At 48.9% G+C, this 14,821-nt stretch overlaps 1 protein-coding gene across 2 annotated transcripts in view; it reads left to right on the top strand.

Annotated features, from left to right (window-relative positions):
- The first annotated feature begins 266 nt into the window (after positions 1–266).
- PIK3CD (phosphatidylinositol-4,5-bisphosphate 3-kinase catalytic subunit delta) overlaps positions 267–14,821 on the top strand; it is a 59,653-nt gene continuing 45,098 nt past the window's right edge. The window contains exon 1 of one of the 2 annotated variants that reach the window (XM_055703886.1): positions 267–396. The gene's annotated coding sequence lies outside the window, so the exon portion shown is untranslated. Of the gene's footprint in view, positions 397–11,294; positions 11,356–14,821 lie in introns of those variants that run through there. The other variant, XM_027802292.2, reaches the window with a different exon arrangement.

Genomic DNA, 14,821 nt, shown 5'->3' with positions numbered 1-14,821 from the left:
GACCATGATTCGGAGATGGAAGGGGAAGGGGAAGTACGTTGTTAATGCTTTGAAGGCTTTCCATCAATTACAAGGCAAGTCGTCTCCTGCCATTAACTGATGTTCTGAACTTCTCCCCGGATGCAGCTGCACCCCCACAGGGACCTTGCCTTGCTGTCTCAAACTCCTGTAGGGTAGGGACTGTCACTGACATACCTGTTTCCTTAGAACCCTTGACATCAGCTGATGACTGTAGGGTCGTGTGAGAACACCAGCACTATTTCGTCTGGTTTTTCAGGACTTTGGTAGGCAGGGAGGAGGGGTGTAAGTGAGGTACTGAATGCAGGTGCTTTGGTCCTCATCCGGTCCTCTCCCAAACGTGCCTATGTCGGCAAGAAAGCCAAGAGGATTATGTGGGTGAGTACTGGGCACATGTAAGGGACATTCAGTGACGCCCCAGAGTTTGTCGCGAGGTGTTGGGGTGGTCCGGTTATATGTACTCATTTGGCACTTAAGGGATTTTTTTCTTTGTGAGCTGGGGGCCGAGAGGCTTTCCAGGATTTTGCTTTTATGTGTTATTTTGTGGTCTTTATGTTTTTGTTTTGTAATGTAAATTGAAAGACAGGTGGCATAAGCTTTTAGATGTAGGCTTTCTAATCACAGTCTTCAAAGGCTGTAGTTTTCCTCGTTTATGCTTCCATGACTCATGTTTTACTTTGTTAAAATGTGCTGCTACTTTAAGACCTGGCAATGCATTGTGTCTTGTCTTGAAATACCTGGAGAAGTTCTGTGCGTTGCTGTGCAGGAGGGGATGCGTATCTCAGATGCTCCTCCTTTCTCCCCCTCTTCTTCCAGTGCTAAGAGACTTGTTTGGCTCTGCAGTCTGGTTTTATTTTCAGCAGTGGTGTTCTGTTTACTTTCTTTTCCTGTACACAGGGCTAGCGGAAAAAGAACTAAACTGTGGTCATACAGGTCAGTCTTCTGTGTTCCATCAAAGAGCTTCCTCCTCCTGCTGTTGGCAGATTTGTTATAACCAGTAGGGATGTTTCATGCTTAAAAACTGAAATATTTCCATCCAGCCCAGTGAAAGTTTTCTGTTCAAAGACCGGTGCCGTATTTTTAAAGTGAAAGATGTGACAGCATTGTCCGACCCCCGCACTATGGAACTACTGTTGCTGATTTTTGTAAACTGAGGACAACAGCCTGGTAGCCATCAGTGTTTTCCTTCTGTTTCTTAGCTCGGTCCAGCTTTTGGAAAAGTGGAGCCGATTCCTTCCAGACTAGTGAGTCATAGGGGGGGTGGTTAATTGAGGGTTGGTGGCGGGGTTTTGACTTTTTTTTTTTTTTTTTATTAATTGAGGGTGCTCAAAGAAACACTCATCGAAGAAGGGCGTGTGTTTTAATTAAATTACGGACGTTATCCCGCTTAATAATCCCTTATCTGCGGATGTGTCTTGCAGCGTTCGGTGAGCCGCGGTGCACGCGCGAGTGCGGCCCCCGTGGGGTGCGCGCGCTGTGGCGCGGGCCGCGACGCTCCCCCCCCTCCCCCGCGCCCCGGGCCAGGCCGCGCCGGGCGCTGCCATCTGTCCTCGCCGAGCGGTAGGAATCGCTGTGTTCCGCTGGCCCTACCGGCCACGCTGCCCCTTGCCGGCGCCGCCGGCCGGGCCCCCCCTGCTCGGGCGGCGGGGCCAAAGTGGCGCCCGGGCCCAGGCGGGGCAGGGGGGCGGCTGCGACGGGGTTCGGAGGCGCCGGGGGCGAGGCGACCCCCGGCAGCAGCCGGCCCAGCTCCCGCCTGGCGCCGGTCGCCGCGGCTGTGCGGGCCCGCCCCGAGCCGCGCCGGCCCGGCGGGCGGCCCCCAGGCCCGGCGGAGCAGCCCCCGCCTTGCCGTGGCCCTCGGCACGCTGGCCGCTGCCCGAGCCCCCTGAGACCGCCGAGAGCCGCGCGGCCCGCGGCAGCGCCCGGGGGGCGGCTGGGGAGGGGGCGGCCCGTTCCCTTGGGGCCGCGGGGGGCCAGGGCTGGCGCAGCGCTGCTCCGGGCGGGGGGGCTCGCTTCTGCAGGGCACCAGTTCGGCCCGCTGCCCTTAACCTCATTTTGTAGCTTCTCTTTACGGGTCTACGGGAAAAGCAGTGTATGTGGTACTGCTTGTTTTGGCGGGGGTGGGGTGGGGGTGGGGGGTGGTATGTATAGGAAAAAACCCCAAAACACAAAGATTTTTGGAGTAATACTGGGAATCTCGTGGGTCTGTGTTTAAAGTGAATCTACCTGGGATTTGTCATACACTTCATACGATGCTTATTAGATGTGTTTCCATATGTTCATTAACACGTTTCTTACAAATGATGCTGTAATTACTTACATAAGGATCTTTCCCTGTTTTGATTTCAAAGTAGTTTCTATGCTTTTACCTCAAAAATAAGGATTCAGAGACAAAATACGCTTCTAGTACGAACTGTGTTTTAAGTTTAAGGGAAGGAAGAGTTCAATCACCGTTATGTGAGGAGCAGCACTACTTGGATGTTTTATTTTATGACTTGTTTAATAAATAGTACTTACTAAGAGTTGTGGCTTCAGAAGGCACTTAAGGATCATGAAGGAAGCTTCAAACTAGTTTGAAAGAAGGTGCAACTTAAATCCAGTTTTGTAGCTGTTATTTTATACTTTCTTATACTTGCAAAGTGATTCTGAAGGTCACTAACTTCTAGCAACATGATACAAACAGTAGTGCTGGAAATACCAGTAGATTTACTTGGGGCAACAACTTTACTGTTGTTCTTAAGGAACACCAATGTGTTAAAGATGCCGCAGGTTTACAATTTTTCAGGTTGCTTTGTTTTCATTTAGTCTCATTTTTCATGTAGCTCCTGATAATCTTGAACACTAAACCACTTGCTATACCTGAAAAAAACGTATTTGACCTTTGGTTATAAAATCAGTTCAGTACCAAAGTAGAATGCAAGTATGTAAAATTGTTGCATCTTGAAGATGGTGGTAAGCCTGTATGCAATTGAAACAAATTGTTCTAGGTGTTTTGTTGTAAATAACACATGGTCCTGTTCTGTTTTGGCACATTTTTTACATCCCTGCTGTGCCTTAGAGCATAGGTGAACAGTACATGTATGTGAAACTACAGCTGCTGAATTTTGGGTATTAAGTTTGAGCTCTGCACTCCCGTTTAATTCCACTGTGCACAGAATTAGGAAAATAGGTAGGGTTTCTGAAAGTCTGACTTTCTCTGTGTGTGCTTCTTGCAGGTGCTTTTATCAGCGAAGCACCATGTGCAGGTTCTGGAGTATGATGATGTTTCAGCTGATGTTTGTCTCTCCCGTAAAACAGACCTTACTCTTTGGAGCTTGAAAGAGTAATACCCGTTTCCTTCTAAAGGACTCCCATTTTGTTCTAAAATAATGAATGGAGGTGTGCGTATGAAGAACAAATTGTTTTTCTTGGATAATTGTTTTGATTCAAATAGAATTGCCTTCAGGGCACAGTATAGCTAGAATTAGTACAGACCCAGTATTTCTTCTTTTGGTACTTCTCCTTCCTATTCCATGATAGGTAATATGTAAATGTGAAGATTTCCAGAGTCATGCATGAAATTTACTGTGTGCTCATGCATTAACTAACTATTTGGTCAGGTATTAAATAACAGTTGTTTGCTCACGCATAAAGTAACTTCGCTGTCGCACATGAACTGGTTGTGCTTATGTGTGAACTTTTAGACTCATTATGCCTTCAGGTGTAAACTAATTGTGCTGTCCTGCCTTCAGAGTATGGTGTAGCCAGCCTTTGTGAGATGGACCTGGACCCTCACTTTCTCTGTTGCGTAGATAACTGGCGAAGAGTGGAAGTGTCTGCTTTTCTGTGTGCGTGTGTGCACTTTCGTACATGGATCTCAAGAGCTTGAAGTAGAAAGAAACTGAATCTCGGAGGAGACTTGCTCAGGGTTTTCCCTGTGGCCTTAGCTGTAGTGCCTCTGGGACAGGCACCCTGGCTTTGCCTCCATTGCACTCCAGCCCCAAATCCTAAAGAAAGGGATTTCCTCGTGTTCCGCGTCTCAGGTAAAGGCCCAGTGCAAGGGGTCTCCTTTGCAGGCAAACAGTCTTGACTTGGGGAATTCTTATTTCATTGAATGTATTGCCAGTTAGTACAGCTTCTGGTCGCTGATTCAGCTACTGCAGAATCAACAGTCACACACTCAGGGAAGCGCCTTTTCCTTGGGCAGGCTCAGTGCCAGTCAAACACCTGTGCTTCTCCCTCCTGGGCTTTGCCAAGAGCCCTGCTGGAGCCACCCTGGCTCCTCGGGGAGGTGGCGTGTGGGGCTGGAGGCTGGCTGCGTGCACGGGGGTCTCTGGGTGCTGCTCCGGCTGCGTGCACGGGGGTCTCTGGGTGCCTGGGTCACCCTAACTGTACTGATTGCACCCTCCTGTGCGGATACAGTAAGGGCCACAGTATGGCCAGCCCACCTGGGGCCCAAAAGCGGCTGTTTGAGAAGGCTTCTCTCTTTCTTTGGGTTTTTTGCAATGTGGAATACTCTCTCCTGGGGGGGGGGGTAACAGCTGCTTTAGTTTCTGAAGGGCCAGAGAATGATTTCCCTCAGGTGTCGGGGGGTGCGGTGCGCAGGGCAGCTGCCCGGCACCTGGGAGCTTTCGCAGCTGCAGCTTGTCTGCACTAACGAGGCCTAGAACCTTCTCTGCGGGTGCTGGGGCTCTCGCGGGGCTGCCCAGCTTGTGCTGGCTGCGAGGTGGCTGCTTCTGTGGAAACTGGGCCTGGTGCAGGGGCCACTTGTGGCACGGGGCCACCTGCGAGCTGCCAGGGGACAGGTGGGGTGAGTGCTGGTTGTTTGGGGCTCCCACAGCAGCCTCTGTGTGTGTGGGTGCCGTGAGGGGGCTCTGCGTCCCGGCGGGGGAGGGTGAGGGGGCTCTGCGTCCCAGGGGCAGGTGCTGTGAGGGGGCTCTGCGTCCTGGCCGTGGGTGCTGTGACGGCATGAGGGGCCTCTGTGTCCCGGCGGGGGGTGGTGAGGGGGCTCTGCGTCCTGGCCGTGGGTGCCGTGAGGGCATGAGGGACCTCTGTGTCCCGGCGGGGGGTGGTGAAGGGGCTCTGCGTCCTGGCCGTGGGTGCCGTGAGGGCATGAGGGGCCTCTGTGTCCCGGCGGGGGGTGGTGAGGGGGCTCTGCGTCCTGGCCGTGGGTGCTGTGACGGCATGAGGGGCCTCTGTGTCCCGGCGGGGGAGGGTGAGGGGGCTCTGCGTCCCAGGGGCAGGTGCCGTGAGGGGGCTCTGCGTCCTGGCCGTGGGTGCTGTGACGGCATGAGGGGCCTCTGTGTCCCGGCGGGGGGTGGTGAGGGGGCTCTGCGTCCTGGCCGTGGGTGCTGTGACGGCATGAGGGGCCTCTGTGTCCCGGCGGGGGGTGGTGAAGGGGCTCTGCGTCCTGGCCGTGGGTGCCGTGAGGGCATGAGGGGCCTCTGTGTCCCGGTGAGGGGTGGTGAGGGGGCTCTGCGTCCTGGCCGTGGGTGCTGTGACGGCATGAGGGGGCTCTGTGTCCCGGCGGGGGGTGGTGAGGGGGCTCTGCGTCCTGGCCGTGGGTGCCGTGACGGCATGAGGGGGCTCTGCGTCCTGGCCGCGGGCGCAGTCTGGGACACGCTCCCACCAAGCGCGGGGGTGAGGTGCTGCTGTGTGCCTTTAAGCGAAGATCGCTCCTGCCCGGTTATTCCCTTGAACATACGGGGTTATGAGGAGCGCACAGCGAGTTTTACAGGCTGAGGCAAAGTGTATGGGTGTCTGACAAGGCGCTGGGCGGCGCAGGCCTTGCAAGGCTGGGGCGGGGGGGCTGCAGGCCCCGTCCCAGGCCAAGACCCCACTGAGACAGGTGGAACAAGAGAGTGATTTATATCCGCTACCGTTTACTGCAGTTTACAACTAAATAAGCGCTTATCGCATGTGTTGTCCAGCTCATGTAATCCTGCACGTAACAAGAAATAGACATGCCGTACTCAAAAGTGGACTTTATTGTTGGGTTTTGTGGCTTTTGGGGATTGTTATTTCCTGTTTTAACTTTCAGATGACACTGTGAGTCTAGTGTCTGAAGCATCAATTCTCACACAAGAGGTGATGAGCACAGTGGAAATTATTAGCTACGTCTGGTCCAAGGTTTTCAAAACTAACTAGTGAATTTGGGCCCCAGACATACGATGCTCTCAAGATTTTTGAATATCAAGTATTTTAAAGTGTCTTGGTTTGAACTTCTACAGTTGCACTTAAATTTGGGAACTGCTAATTTAATTATTAATCCCCTGTCTTTGCTGATTTAGTAGCTGATTTAGGTCTATTGTATATATGTGAAGTCCTTCAAAGACTGTCTTATCCTTCACTTCTGTGTGCAATTCTCTGAGTAAATGATCTTCCAATTAACTTTGGCTTTTAAAGGAGTTGGGGGAGGGAGGTGTTCTCGGCGTTTGGGGGTGTGCTTTGGGGTTTTTAGGGGGTTTTTTTTCCCCTTATTTTCAGGATTTCCTGCAGCAGATCTGTTTTTTAACTTGTGGATGTGTTTAATTACAACTGTAGTTTACCAGAAGACTTCTGTGTGTAATAGTCTTCACAGCTACAGCGTTCAGGCCCCCGTCATTTCTATCCCAGAAATGTTTGCTCTCTAGAAAAGGAAATTGTGGTCAGTGGATAAGCCTCTGTTTTATTCAACAGCTGCGGTAGAGACAACAGAGATACCATTTCAAGATCTGTGTAATTACAAACATATAGCAAGAGCTCTGTTTATACGTTGGGTTTCTGAAGAACAGGAAATGGATATGGATGGGGCTAAATCCGGAAAGGCAGTACTGTGTATTAGAAACCAGACTTCCAAGTCCTAAGATAAATTTTTATTTCCTGATCTTTGAGCACCACATTTTGAAGAGACAGATTTCTTGGGATTGTGTGGCAAAGTTCTGAAGTGATAGTGGCAGTGCTGCAGTAAAGAAAATACTATCCCTGTCCAGTGTGAAATGTACGTGGCTACATATACCAGTTGACTCTGAAACTTTACAGAGAAACAAACGATGTTCATTAAACTATCAGGGTACAGCTGCTATAAGTCTCATTGTATCTGTGAGACTTTGGTTGCAAGGAGCTGTGCTGTGGGATCGTAAGGCAGGCAAAACTAAATTCAGTAGCGTGCTAGTGCCTTTTTGCAATGGATAAAAAGTTGTAGATGACGCATGAAATGCTGAATGTCTCTTAGGCAGTAGATACTCTGAAACAGAATACAATATATCAAAAATCCTATTTTAAGATGAACCATGCGAATAAATGGGCACAGGAGTTCTGCGCATCAAGAAATACTAATAATCTTGTCAAATTATTTGAGGTAATTACAGATGCAGGAACGTTACATTGGTTCATCTCTTGGTTTTTTATCTCTCTTAAAACAATATACAGGCGTATCAAGCTTTTGAGGACGCATGGAAGGGTAAAGAGCTTTGTCTTCTCTCTCTCCAGTGGTTTGATGGGTTATTACCTTTAGCAGCCTGTGTAAATTGGTAAGAGTGGTTTCTGTGCCGGCACTTGGGTGGTTGTGCTGCGGCCCGTTGCGATTGCCGGTAGGTGGTGTGTTGGCACCGGCGTCCGTGCCTCGGGGACCGCCCCCGGTGGGGCTGAGACAGGGCTGTGGCAAGAGGCCTCTGCATCTCCATCCCCTCTGGAAAGTGGAACAACAAATACATGTTGTAGCAGTGCTGAAGGGAGATTCTAGAAGTCTGCAAACGGAGATGACAGTATGAGTTCAACTGCAGTTTTTACTGGCAGTGGTTTCTCCCTCCTTGCCACCTGCCAGCAGGATCCCACATCATGCTGGGCTTGGTTAATTTGTGTTAAGGGGATGGGGCCTATGGGCAGGCCCAGTCAGATGTAGGTGGAGTTTATTTTATTCATTGTAAGAGTAGTAGAGATGCACATGGCTGAACTCTCTGTGGTCCAGGTATTTGGATTGCAGGCCATGTTGTAAGGGGCTGTGTTCTGCCTCCTCCTTTTAGGCTGTGCCTTGAAACCTTTGTTCAGGTTTTGGCCCCTCACTACAAGAGGGGCGTTGGGTGCTGGAGCATGTCCAGAGAAGGGCAGCGGGGCTGGGGAAGGGTTTGGGCATTGGTCTGATAAGGAGCAGCTGAGGGAGCTGGGGGTGTTCAGCCTGGAGAGGAGGGGGCTCAGGGGGGACCTTATCGCTCTCTACAGCTCCCTGAGAGGAGGTGGTAGCGAGGTGGGGGTCGGTCTCTGCTGCCAAATAACAAGCGATAGGACAAGAGGAAGCGGCCTCAAACTATGCCAGGGGAGGTTTAGGTTGGATGTTAGTAAAAAATTCTTCACCAAAAGGGTGGCGTCAAGCATTGGAAGAGGCTTGGAGTCACCATCCCTGGAGTTATGTAAAATCCGTGTAGAAGTGGCGCTTAGGGATGTGGTTTAGTGGTGGGCTTGGCAGTGCCGGGTTCATGGTTGGACTCGATGATCTTAGAGGCCTTTCCCAACCTAAACGATTCTGTGATTATTCTCCTTATTGCACCTGCCTTGCCCACTTTTTGAGCAGGTCTGGATAACGAGCTACAGTCCCAATAGCAAATAGTTAGGTCTTATGTGGATGTCTTGATGTGAATGCCACAGAAGAGTTAATAATCTCTGGTAGCCCAGAGGTTCCTTCAATTATCAGCAAAGATGATCTCTTCCAAAGAATGATTCAGAGCATTTAGATGAAGGCCTTGCTCTGAATCACTGCTTGTAGGAGCATCTCTCTTCATCAGTTAGTCAAAAAGACAAAACAAAACCCCTAAGGGCCTAGGAAGACTAGGTTTGCCAACAAAGGGAGGCACTGGGAATGCCCCTGGTCCCATTCAGGCTCCCTCACACGTACACACACACACACCCGCCTTACTTCTGTGCCTGGAACAGAGGACTGTAGTGTTGGTTGCATTTAAGCCAGGGGGATTGTTCATGTTTTGCACGGCTTTTTAGCGGCTCAGAAGTACTGGGGCTTCTCCTGTGTTTTGCATGCCTCTAACAGCAGAGGGTCTTAACTGGTAAGCCTCTTTCTCTTGGGTTTGTGACTGCATTTGGAAAACTTGTCCTCTGTTTATTTTTCTTCAAGTTATAGCCTTGGGTCAACATTCTTATAGGTTTTATAAATAAACAACAGCACAGGGTGTCCCTTTGCAAGCAATGCAGAGGCTTTGAAAATGACTGAGGAAATATTGCATTCCCTCTTCCCACCGGTAGATACCAGACTGTTTAATTCTTTTCCGCTGAGTTGCCTCACATGTGTCTTCACTCCTTCTCTTTTAGGTTTTAGCAATTTAAAAAATTGTTTTGTGTCTTATTAACAGTAGAAAAGAAGGACAATTTGCCTGTGCACAGTGCTGAATTAGTACAGGTGCAGAAGGCTTTTGATTGACAAAATCCAAGCTATGTACAGTGTAGGGAGAGGCTGTGCTGACATCTTAACGAGTTAAGGCCTATAACTGATCCTGAGCCGTCACTCACTATGGGATGTGCTAGGTCATTTTATGGCTTCATATTGTGACCTGTTACCCACTATGGCTTGGGTTGTGTGTGCTTATCCCACCTGCATTCGCTTTAAATTTTGAGTACTGGTCTCCAGAAGCACTGGCCAAGCTGCGTTTTGTGTTTGGCTTTTTTCCCTTGCTCTCAGCATCACCAGGATTCCTGTGACATTGTTCTCTTCCTTTTGTTTTATCCAGTTAGTTCACTGACATAAACATAGACATGGTGATGTCTATGCAGGGATAAAGTCAGAAATACTTTATATGAAATGGAAGCCAGGGTGTTGGCCTGTTTGTCAGTGCTTGGCCATTCCATCCCCTACTTGTGTTTTTGTGCCTAACTGTTTTTTCTTCATCTCCACCCTTTTAATCTCTCAGCCTTCTGTGGAAGACTGAAAAGATAAGGGTGAGAGCAATGCAGACTCCTGAAGAATAGGAACCTTTCTGTCAGAATTTGCCAACAGAGGGTGAGCTGGGAGAGCTGCGAACACTGGGAGCCGTGGACGAGCTGATGCGCTGTCCCTCTTCAACAGATAGATGCGACTCAGAATCCTTATTCCCTAAGCAGGTTACATACATGGGCATAGAAATGGTGCTAAGAGCTGTTCAAGTGCAGCAGGTCATAGATGAAAGTCAAATAGCTTGTAGAATGGTCCTTGGATATTTGAAGCTGCAAATCTGAACTCTTGAGGATAAAGGGGTTACATACTTTTCCTTGAAGTTTAGAGTGTAAAATGGGTGTAAAAAAGAGCCGTCTGTGGAGGAGTGTCTGTTTTGACCAGTTTCCTTTACTCCATGGCCCTGGGACCTTCAGAGCAGGAATTAGTCTTGTGTTATCTCTCCAAGCTAGTCTAGCAGTAGGACTTTTCCTGTGCACGAGGGACCAAGAATACCCTATCCAAGATACAAAGAAAGCAGTGCTTTAAAAAGCAAGCTTATAGCTGTGAGTGGCCTGTTGCAAAAAGGACGAATGGGCAACAATTCAGCTTTGTGTCTCCCTTCAAAAATCCACCTCTAGCCTACATGAATTACAGCAAAATCTATTAAGCTTCTTGAACCTTGTGTGCTCAGAGTGGTGGCTGACGTGGTGGAAAGGCAAGCTGCCTTAGCAAGGGACAAGTGGTAACACAGGAGAAGAGAAGGGGAGGCAAGGAGCAGTCCCAGTTCCTAGTGAGAGCAACAAGGGAGCTCTGAGAGGAGGATGTATGGGAGATGATGCTTCATGCAGCATCTGGAGGGGACCTCCCACTCCCCCGCGTGTGCTGCAACCCCCACCCCCCCGGTCTGCTCTCCCCTCCCCAAAGTCTTTTGGTCATTATTCTCTGTATTGGAGGCCAGTTGATGGCTGCAGTCAGTTTGGCATCTCTCCGAGTGTGGCTTGAGGCTGCAGACCCCATGCACACCTGGAACAGGCCCTTTGCCAGCCTTGCTCCTGCAGCATTTCCAGAACCTGGTCGCAAGATGCAGGGTGCTGCACGGTCAGCAATCCCACCCAGTGTCCCTGTCAGCACAGCCTCCTGAAGAAGACGGCGGTAACGGGAGTTCTTTGCACTTGGTCCTGCCTTTTCTACCGCTCAGGAGCGGACAGCGCATGCTAGGACTCAGGTTGATAGTCAAGTGTAGCAGGCACTCCAGGAAGCTCTGATACCTGTGGGTTTAGTCCAGCTCCCTTAACACCAACTGCATGCCTACCTCTCCCCGCCCCTGAGACCCACGGAGGCTAGTGGGATGTGTTTCCCTTCGCGCTGCTGGGTTTCCCCTCCCTCAGTGGCTCTCTGGCCACGCTCCGTAACCAGCTTCCCGTCAAGAGCAAGTACAACGTTTCTCGCCGAGATGGTGGCCTGTGGTAAGGGGGTGGAAGGGAAGAGGGGGTGGGGTGTGCGCTGGGGGAGCTGTTGCTGCTGCAGTTTCGTGCCTCAATCTGTATTCTCTCTCTCCTCTGCATGGCTTCCTGTTTTTTCACACCACTGCTCTTTGAAACAACAAGCTGCAAGCAGGACAGGGGGTGGAGGTTAGTAGACTGGAAGCCTTTGGCAACACTTGCAAAAGGTCTGGGTGCAGGCTCTGGAAAAGTCACGACGTGCTGGTGTATTTTTCATGGTGTGATTCTGTCATGTGTGCCACAGAAGTGGCTCTCTGAGGAAGTGGCATGCATGTGCTCCTCAGAAATGCATTGCCCAGTGCTGCGCAATTGCAGCAGAACTATTTGTTGCTTCTCCTCTTTGGCAGTTGTCTTCCTCAGCAGCTCTTAAATGGGCAAAACTAGAATTTGGCCTGTACTTAGGCAACTTAGGCATTTGTGATAATAAGTCAGATTTAGTCAGTGTCAGAGTAATGCTGAAAAATGAGCCACTGGTGTGGATTCCTGCAGAATTTGGGTTTTTATGCTTCAAAAACCATGCAGTCCAGGTTTTCTGAGTGTGTGAAATAAGCAAGCATCTAGTTCGAAGTGCAACAGCTATGAGTTGCCCTACTTTCCTGTGACCTGGGGCAGCTGGCAGCTTGTACCAAGGCTGGACAATAGTGAACTGCTCAGAGAAGGGATTCCCAAACTGCAAGCCAGACAGCAATTGCTAACGGTTTGCAAAGAACTGGTAATTCTTCTGTTTTTCAGATGCATGACAGTGTTTGGAAAACCAAAACAAAACAAAAAGAAGCTGCATGGGAACTCTGCTGTCGGTGTAATTCCTGTATTTACTGCTATGTTTTCTCCCCTCTGTTTTGAGAGGAGGAAATGGTCAGTTTGATCATCAGTAAAAGGCAAAATATGAAGAAAGTGATTTCTAGGATAGCGTCAGGATGAGGGAGCTGCACCATCAGGTGTCCTGCGGGAGTCAAACCTGTAGCAGAGTCCTCTCCAGAACAGGACTTGTAAACAATGTTTGGAAACATTTTTTCCAGTCTCCTACACACTTAACATGAGTGAGTCTCTACTCTCGTTAAACCCAGAATTCATCTTTGGTAGATTAATAACTTGTAGGGTTGAGGGAGTTTCTCTACCATATGGGACCAGTATCCTGTTCACTTTAGTATTCAATCTGTGCTCTTGTTCAACACCACGTGCTCTAGAGAGAGACACAAGGAGTCCTGTGCTCTAGTCAGTATGATTGTGGCGGAATGGGAGGCTATTTCTAATCTGAGATCACTGTAGTGCTGCTTTGTCTGCCAGTGAGTTGAAGATAAATTCTCTAGAAGCAAACATTTTTGAGGAATGGAGCTAGATGACTACAGGTAACTGTTCAAAACATGAGATAAATGGGTGTTTCTGAGATGCTGGTTTTATTGATGATAGCCTTGGTTTGCTAGCATGTCACTAAGTGGTTTCAAAAGCTGCTCCTCTGGGTAACAGTTGCAGAGTCCAGAGAAAGGTAAATTGAGGTTTAGGTTGCAAAGTCTTGTTCTGGCAATGGTTTCTCTCCCAAGGAGGTGGATGGGAAGTCAGCTGAGCACAGCTGCTTGTGAGTTCTTTGCTTGCCAGACAGTGCCATAGGAAAGAGATGAAAAATGGGAAAGATTGCATCAATTATTGAGCCTTGTAAAAAAATAATTAGCAAGACAACAGTAGGCAAGTGGGTAGGGAAGAGGAGAAAAACAGCTGCCAAAGCATGAAAAGATAGGTCTTCACTTGAGACAGAAAAGGAAAGGGAATTGGGTGAGACACTCTGTTAATCAGTAGCTGGGTAGAGAGATGGAAAAATTAGCGTATGAGCTTTGTGTGCATGTTAGAGCAGGGCAAGGCCTGAGGGGATGCCGCCTTGTTGAAGTTGCCCACCCTTGGCTTCCACTGAAGGGGTCCTTCAGATTACATGCCATTTTCCTGGCTTTTCAACAGATGTTACCAATGGTACCAGATATGACCCAGTGATACAAGGAGAGGCAAGAATAGCTTGTGCAGGTGTTTGTTGAGAAGGATTGCCTGGCTTTTCCATATTCAAATTGCTACCCGGGCTGTAAAGGAACTGGCCAGAATGCTGGTTAGTTCAGGTTCCCAAATGACAGGAACAGGCTTCCATTAGGATTCAATTTTCTCTTTCATTTTACAGTTCCCTCCAGAGCCACCAGCAAGCATATGGATGATTTTTGCACAGTAATGCTATGGCTGCTGATCTGTGGGCAGAGCTGTCTGCTGTGATACAAGGATGTAGATTTAACAGTCTCTACTGCGTGCTGAATGTAAATTTGTCAGTAGTGATTTCTTGGTGATGCCCGTTCATGTCTTCCAGATTAATTCCTAGCATTGTTATCCTCCTGGATTTGTTTCCCACAACAAGTCTCCCAGGCACCTCTGTCTAGAACTTAGCAGATGCGCTCTCCTCCTGGAGAGCTGCATCTGACTGGTTTCTCACATGGTGCTATGCAGTCTCTTGCAGAGGTCTTTTTCTATATTACCTAAGCAGATTTTTTTACATTACCTGCGTGATGTGCATGGGTAGTGTAAAAGCTACAGCTGTCCTGTATATTTAAGGAAACAGCCTGTCTGTTGGCAGTTCCCAGTCCTCCCACCAGAACATTTTTCTTCACGTAAGGCAACCAGCTAAACAGAGGAGTAAAGCACTGCAGGAGAAGCCCCGTTACAGCCAGATGTCTTCTGAGCACTTGCAATCTGTAGAACTGCTGATGCGCTCCTTTCCTTCAGGGACAGTCAGCTACACGTATATAGGTAGAGGGTGATTCAGTCACCCATGATAAGAGCTAGCAGGTATCTTAGTTGAAGTAAATAAACAAGTATTGGCATAAACTTAATGGCTGTCTTCACTAAAGCTCAGTTGCCTCTCTGTAATGGAAAGTTTCAGGGAAACTTTGGGGGAATTTGCACACATGCAATCAGAGCTGCTGACTTCTCATTCAGAGCAGACAAAAACATTGTTTTCAGAATCAGTTATGCTGCTGGTTTTTTTTTTTATTTTATTTATGGCCTCTTCCTCTATTTTTTTGCAACATAAGAGAAGCAGTGGGACTGATTTTAATTTTCTGCTATAAGACTGATCCCAGGGGAGTACGTGGGGAGTACTGATGGACAAGTCACTTGCAGTGTCTTCTGCTGATGCTGCCAGCATGGAGGAAGATCACTTTGCCTTGGACCCAGATGGTGGGAGCATTTTTTACTGGGCTTATTCAGACATGTGGGCAGAACTTCCTGGACAGGTGTTTACCCTGCCAGCTTGTAGCTACAAGGTCTCCAAAGTACAGCCAAGGTAGCAGGCACAACCATCTGTCAATGATCAGTGTTTCTAGCTCATCAAGAAGGTGATAAAAAATTCATCAAGATCTGATTGTCCCATGGCTGATCATTTTGCTATCTAAAGTGACTG

The sequence above is a fragment of the Falco cherrug genome, chromosome 3 (assembly GCF_023634085.1).
Source record: "Falco cherrug isolate bFalChe1 chromosome 3, bFalChe1.pri, whole genome shotgun sequence".
Classification (NCBI taxonomy): domain Eukaryota; kingdom Metazoa; phylum Chordata; class Aves; order Falconiformes; family Falconidae; genus Falco; species Falco cherrug.
The sequence above is the reverse complement of the archived record's forward strand: the minus strand, read 5'-3'. Positions and strand labels throughout refer to the sequence as shown.